The sequence below is a fragment of the Triticum aestivum genome, chromosome 5D (genome assembly GCF_018294505.1).
Source record: "Triticum aestivum cultivar Chinese Spring chromosome 5D, IWGSC CS RefSeq v2.1, whole genome shotgun sequence".
NCBI lineage: Eukaryota > Viridiplantae > Streptophyta > Magnoliopsida > Poales > Poaceae > Triticum > Triticum aestivum.
In genome coordinates, this window is record NC_057808.1 from 556355282 (window position 1) to 556362805 (window position 7524).

Here is a 7524-nt window from a genome sequence, read left to right on the forward strand (position 1 = left end):
CTTGCAATAATTAGGAGAGGGGCTGAGGTTTTCGTGGCCATGGATCAAACCTCTCAAGACATCTGGTCCGTGCATTCTTCCTGCTGTTAGGTGACTTCAACATGTATGCTACGACTATGAAAAATCTTCTGATCGCCTCAATTGGTCAGTTATGGAGTGAGTCCTTCAACACTTGGATTCGTGAGCATGGGCTGGATGAAATAAATATTGATAACAGGAGGTTTACCTGGTCGGACAAGCGCACAGCTCCAACCTTGGTTCGCCTAGACAGAGTTCTTACCAATTCAAATGGAAACTAACTTTTGTACAAACAACTGCCACTGTTGTTTCGGTGACCACATCTGCGACCATGCGCCAATTTTAGCTGAATCCAATAAGGAGACCCTCTGGTGCAAATTATTAAGGAAAGAAGGGCCCTCTCTTCTCTAGAAATCACTCTCAGGCTCTCAGCGGGTTCGCAGCATACAGAGCTCAGCAACTTAGGTGATGGATTTCCCATTTTTCTTCACGCAGCAGCCAGTTCTCAGGCAAGGAGGAACAAGATCCAGGTTCTGATCAGTGATGGGGTGGAGCATTACAACATCAAAGAGAAGCTAGTAAAAGTTGCTATATGCCTATTCTACAACTTCAGGAGTTTACTGATCTTAGTAGGTCATCTGAACCTTTCACCTCTGGGCTAAAATCGATTCTCCGCTATCAATTCATCTCCAACTAATAGGAGCCCAGGACCAGATGGGTACACAAATGAGTTATATAAAATTTTCAAGGAGATGTTCAAGAATGATCTGCTCTGTTTTTTTCCAAAAATTCTTCAATAATACTGTTGATCTGACCGGCATTAATACAAGCTTTCATCACGCCCCTGCCCAAGAAAGAAGTGTCTATGGAAATCAAAGCAAATACTCAGCATTTTCTCAGACTGCTCAAAGGGGAAATTTGACAAGCTAGTATGATGAAGTGCATACTCAGCATTTTCTTGGAAGCAATAGCACCTTTGTGCTATAAATATGAGACAGGAAGATATCGCCGAGGCTGCCGCCATTTTGGGATGCCCCGTCTCAAACTTCCCATGCACTTACCTAGGGTTGCCTTTGTCTCTGAACAAATTACTACATGGCTTCTCATGCCTGTTATCCAAAAGGTGGATAAAAGATTATACACTTCTGCTTCGGTAGACCCCCTCTAAACACAAGGACGGCTTAGATTAGCCCATACCTCTTCATAGAAAGGGCATGATAGTCATATTTATAAATTCTTCGCCGTACATATACGCTAAACATTTTTTTTAGTCCATGAATGAACGCGCACATCCTCCCGCGATGGACCGGCCCATGCATCATGTTTTTTTATTTTCTAAAACAGCAAAAATAGGTATGTGCTGCAGAGGATTCGAACCGCACTCCAGCAGTAATTAGCACAAGCACAATAACCAACTGGGCAACCGAACAGCTTGTGGTAGATATATTGTTTTGACTAAAAATAGAACACAGGAAAAGCGCACTATATCCTGTTTGGTTTTCTTTTCCTCTTTATTTTTCCTTTTCTTTATTTGTTTCCCTTTTCTTTCTTAAATGCGTAAAGATATTTAAATTCGTGAATTTTTCTTCAAAGTGGGTGAACTTTTTTCTCCAAAAATGGTGAAGTTTTTTTCCCAAATTCCTGAACTATTTCTCAAATCAGTGATTTTTTTAAAAAATATTGAACTTTTTATAAAAATGATGAATTTGATTTTAAAAATCAATGAACTTTTTTTCAAAATCGATAAACTTTTTTTCTAATTTGTGAACTTTTCTGAAAATTGATGAAGTCTTGTTTTACTTTTTCTGATCAATGAGCTTTCTTAAAATCCAGTGAACTTTTTAAATTTTTTTGTGAACTTTCTTGAATTCCTAATTATTTATTTTAAAAATTATCTAAAGGTCAATAATCAAGTTGTAATTAAACTCCCTCCTCTTTCTTAATGAGTGTTCTTTGAAATTCATCTTGGATGCTTGGCATGGTGATACTAGTGTGTGGAACAAATTCGAGTCCATTTTATTGATGTGAAAAAGTGCATCCAACCAGCCTACCCGAACCATCACCTTTGAACATGATATGCTTCTTGCCATGCACGAAATGACACCAAAACTTGTCAGTATGTGGCCATGCTCATGGTTGGCCTTCATGCAAAATTTGAAGGAATTCGGACACCTAACACACATTGTGTCACGTTCGGTTAGTATTTTAGGATTTTTTTTCACGGGAAAACCTTAGTAAATGCATAAAAAGTCAGAACTCAATGAAATTTATCATGGATGCTTTGCATGGTGATGTTAGTGTTTCGAAGAAAATTGGTTTCATTTTATTGGTGTGAAATAAAAGTTCAACCAGACTTGCCCTACCGGCCTACTCAAACCACCAGCTTTGAACATGGTGTGCTTCTTGCCATGCATGAAATAACACCAATTTTTGCCAGCATGTGAGCATGCTCATGGCAGGCCTCCATAAAAATTTTGAAGAAATTTGGACACCGAACGCTCGTTGTGTCACGTTCGGCTAGTGTTTTAGGGTTTTTTTCACTAGGAAAACCCTAGAAAATGTATAAAAGGTCAGAATTCAATGGAACTTATCATGGATGCTTGACATGGTGATACTAGTGTGTGGAAAAAAAATTGGGTCAATTTTATTGATGTGGGCATTTTTTGAAAGAAAAAGAATGAAGAACGAAAAACGAAAAACAACAAAAATGAAAAGAAACAAAAAAGAACAGTAAACCGGTCGTTCAATGATTTAGTTTCATTTTCCTTTTTCTATTTAATAGATGCTCAGAAATTTTAAAAGTGTCCGATTCTTTTATGTGAGCATATTCCTATTTAAACGAACAATAAACAAACATTTTTGTTTAAACGAACAATTTTTCTATTTAATAGATGTTCAGAAATTTAATCATACTGATGTGAGCATTTTCTATTTAAACAAACAATTTTTTGACATATCTGTAAAATTCTCTTGAAATGCGAATATCTGTACTTTATGAACAAAATTTTAAAAAGCGATTTTTAAAATTAAAAAAAAATAAGTGTGAGAATTTTTAGAAAATAAAAAAGAAACAAAAATGAAAAAAGACAAATAGAAAAAACGAAAAAGAAATAGTAATAACAGTACCGATTCAACAATGGGCCGACCCAGCCGCGAACTGAAGTAGAAGAAAATAAAAAAAGAAGTAAAAACAGCCAAACATTAGGTTGTTCTAGTTGGTTAATGTGGTCTTCCTTAGACCAAGAGGTCTTGAGTTCGATACAAGGTGCCTGCACTATTTTTTGAAATTTAATAAAAAGTGGGTATGATGTCTCGTATGTGTCACATAAGTGTATGAGTATATGGTTTGATGAAATGACTATACCGCCCTTATACGGTTTGTGGAGGGGGGTCTACTGAAGCAGGCCTCAAGATTATATGTCTGCCTATTCTTGGGCGCCTGAACTATGGGGTCGTCACTCTTATCCCCAAAGTTCCGGGCGCGACGGACATCCGCCAATTCCGACCTATCACTGTGATCAATGTGATATTCCGGATCCTGGCCAAAGGGTACGCCAATAGGGTGACCCTGCTAGCCAACTAGATCACTCACCCCAATCAGTCGGCTTTCATTCAGGGTCATTTTATCCTGGATGGGGTGTTGGTCTTCCACGAGGTCCTTCATGAAGTCCGCTCCAAGCACCAACGGGTGGTCTTCCTGAAACTCGACTTCCATGAAGCCTATGACACTGTTCACTGGCCCTTCCTTCGGGAAGTATTACTCCGCAAGGGCTTTGATGACCATTGGGTGACTAGAGTTTTGCAGCTTGTCTCCTGCGGTCGGACCGCTATTAACATTAATGGTGAGATTGGCCCCTTCTTCCCCACGCTATGTGGGGTTCGCCAAGGCGACCCTTTCTCACCGTTCCTGTTCAACATGGTGGTTGACGCCCTTGCGGCCATTCTTGACAAGGCCAAATCGGCCGGTCACATTCACGGCGTGGTCCCACACCTAGTAGGAGGGGGTGGGGTCTCCCTCCTCCAATATGCCGACGACACCATAATAATGGTTGAGGGCTACGCGTCCAATATTGCCAACCGGAAGTTTCTCCTCCTATGCTTCCAACAGATGTCCGGTCCTACCATCAACTTCGATAAGAGCGAAGTGATGGTTCTGGGATTCCCCCCGGAGGAGGCCCAGGGCATTGCGGACCGGCTTAACTGCCGCCTCGGTTCTTTCCCCACGACTTATCTGGGGATCCCCATTAGTGACTCGCGCCTCACCGTTGCGGACCTCCGCCCTTCCGTGACCCGAATGCAACACCGGGTCGAGCCCTGGAAGGGCCGATGGCTCTCGAAGGCGGCGAGGGTAATCCTCATCAACTCATCGCTGGTTAGCCTCCTCTGGTTCCTCATGAGCTTCTATAGCCTCCATGAGACGCTTCACCAGGAGGTGGCCAAATATCAGTCCAGGTTCTTTTGGGCTGGCGAGGGGGACAAGCAAAAATACCATATGGTGAGCTGGCCTGACATTTGCAAACCCAAGGACCAGGGAGGTCTGGGGATCTTGTCTTCCCGTCGCATGAACATTGCTCTCCTGACCAGATGGCTATGGCGTATCGCCAACGGGGAGGGCGGCCTCTGGCTTACCATCATCCAGAATAAGTATCTCCGGGGCCAACCTCTAGCTTTCTGCCAGCGCTCTGGGGGATCCCAGTTCTGGCAAGCTGTGATTCAGCTTCTTCCCGTGCTCCGAATTGGCACGTCCATCTCTGTGGGTTCCGGGTCCTCGACCCTGTTTTGGTTCGACCGCTGGCTTGGGGATTCCCCTCTGGCCGCCCGCTTCCCGGGCTTATTTGCCATTGCGGCTGACCCCCGGATTTCCGTCGAGAGGGCCCTTATTGACTTAGGGCGTCTCGCCTTTCGGCGCCCCTTTGGCCCCCAGGAGGTTGACGCGTGGGACGCCCTTCTACAGGACATCGCTCTCTTGCCGATGGATGTAGAGGGCGCCGCAGACTCCATGACATGGCGCCTGGAGCCCTCGGGATGCTTCTCCACGAAGTCTGTGTACGCTGCCATCGCCCCCTCGCTGGCCCCTGAGCCCTTTAGCCTGATTTGGGACATTCGCCTCCCCCTCAAGATCCGGATATTCCTCTGGCAGTGGATCCGGGGACGTCTCCCCCTCAAGTTCCGGGCGCGATGGATATCCGCCAATTCCGACCTATCACTGTGATCAATGTGATATTCCGGATCCTGGCCAAAGGGTACGCCAATAGGGTGACCCTGCTAGCCAACTCGATCACTCACCCCAATCAGCCGGCTTTCATTCAGGGTCATTTTATCCTGGATGGGGTGTTGGTCTTCCACGAGGTCCTTCATGAAGTCCGCTCCAAGCACCAACGGGCGGTCTTCCTGAAGCTCGACTTCCATAAAGCCTATGACACTGTTCACTGGCCCTTCCTTCGGGAAGTATTACTCCGCAAGGGCTTTGATGACCATTAGGTGACCAGAGTTTTGCAGCTTGTCTCCTGCGGTCGGACCGCTATTAACATTAATGGTGAGATTGGCCCCTTCTTCCCCACGCTATGTGGGGTTCGCCAAGGCGACCCTTTCTCAACGTTCCTGTTCAACATGGTGGTTGACGCCCTTGCGGCCATTCTTGACAAGGCCAAATCGGCCGGTCACATTCACGGCGTGGTCCCACACCTAGTAGGAGGGGGTGGGGTCTCCCTCCTCCAATATGCCGACGACACCATAATAATGGTTGAGGGCTCCGCATCCAATATTGCCAACCTGAAGTTTCTCCTCCTATGCTTCCAACAGATGTCCGGTCTTACCATCAACTTCGATAAGAGCGAAGTGATGGTTCTGGGATTCCCCCCGGAGGAGGCCCAGGGCATTGCGGACCGGCTTAACTGCCGCCTGGGTTCTTTCCCCACGACTTATCTGGGGATCTCCATTAGTGACTCGCGCCTCACCGTTGCGGACCTCCGCCCTTCCGTGACCCGAATGCAACACCGGGTCGAGCCCTGTAAGGGCCGATGGCTCTCGAAGGCGGCGAGGGTAATCCTCATCAACTCATCGCTGGTTAGCCTCCTCTGGTTCCTCATGAGCTTCTATAGCCTCCATGAGACGCTTCACCAGGAGGTGGCCAAATATCAGTCCAGGTTCTTCTGGGATGGTGAGGGGGACAAGCAAAAATACCATATGGTGAGCTGGCCTGACATTTGCAACCCCAAGGACCAGGGAGGTCTGGGGATCTTGTCTTCCCGTCGCATGAACATTGCTCTCCTAACCAGATGGCTATGGCGTATCGCCAACGGGGAGGGCGGCCTCTGGCTTACCATCATCCAGAATAAGTATCTCCGAGGCCAACCTCTAGCTTTCTGCCAGCGCTCTGGGGGATCCCAGTTCTGGCAAGCTGTGATTCAGCTTCTTCCCGTGCTCCGAATTGGCACGTCCATCTCTGTGGGTTCCGGGTCCTCGACCCTGTTTTGGTTCGACCGCTGGCTTGGGGATTCCCCTCTGGCCGCCCGCTTCCCGGGCTTATTTGCCATTGCGGCTGACCCCCGGATTTCCGTCGAGAGGGCCCTTATTGACTTAGGGCGTCTCGCCTTTCGGCGCCCCTTTGGCCCCAGGAGGTTGACGCGTGGGACGCCCTTCTACAGGACATCGCTCTCTTGCCGATGGATGTAGAGGCCGCCGCTGACTCCATGACATGGCGCCTGGAGCCCTCGGGATGCTTCTCCACGAAGTCTGTGTACGCTGCCATCGCCCCCTCGCTGGCCCCTGAGCCCTTTAGCCTGATTTGGGACATTCGCCTCCCCCTCAAGATCCGGATATTCCTCTGGCAGTGGATCCGGGGATGTCTCCCCTCTGGGGTTGAAGTGCGCAAGCGCAATGGCCCTGGCCCTGTGCGCCACGGTTGAGGATTCGAACCACATTTTCTTCAACTGCTCCACGGCCCAGTTCCTGTGGTCGTGCTTTCGTGAAACGGTCTGTGGACAATGGTGCAATACCAACTTCCCCGACTTACTCGCGGAGATCCATGCCTCCTCCCCGCGTTACCGCCATATTAGATGGCTGTGCATTGGGATCCTCGCGTGGACGCTTTGGAATATTCACAACAAGCTTGTTATTCAGAAAGTGCCTCTGCAACGTGCGACTGACGCGATCTTCAAAATGTGTGGCTATTTGCAGCTCTGGCGGCCGCGTAGCCGCCCCCAGGACCGGAGCGTCATCAACACCCTCCTCACCGACCTTCGATCGATGGCCTTCCGCATGGCGCCCCCGCTTCCGCCACCGCCGTCGGAGCCTGATTAGGCATGCTTCGTTTGTGGCGGTCTTTGTGTGTGTCCTTTTGTTTTTAGGGCTTGTTGAGCTGTGCCCTCGGCATTAACCTTACCGCTACCTTATCTGTGTGTGCGTGACTTTGAGTGTGTTTGTGTGTGTGTGAACATTGTTGGATGTTTGGCTCGGGCGGTTTACTTTATATATAAAGCGGGGCGAAAGCCTTTTTCGGTATAT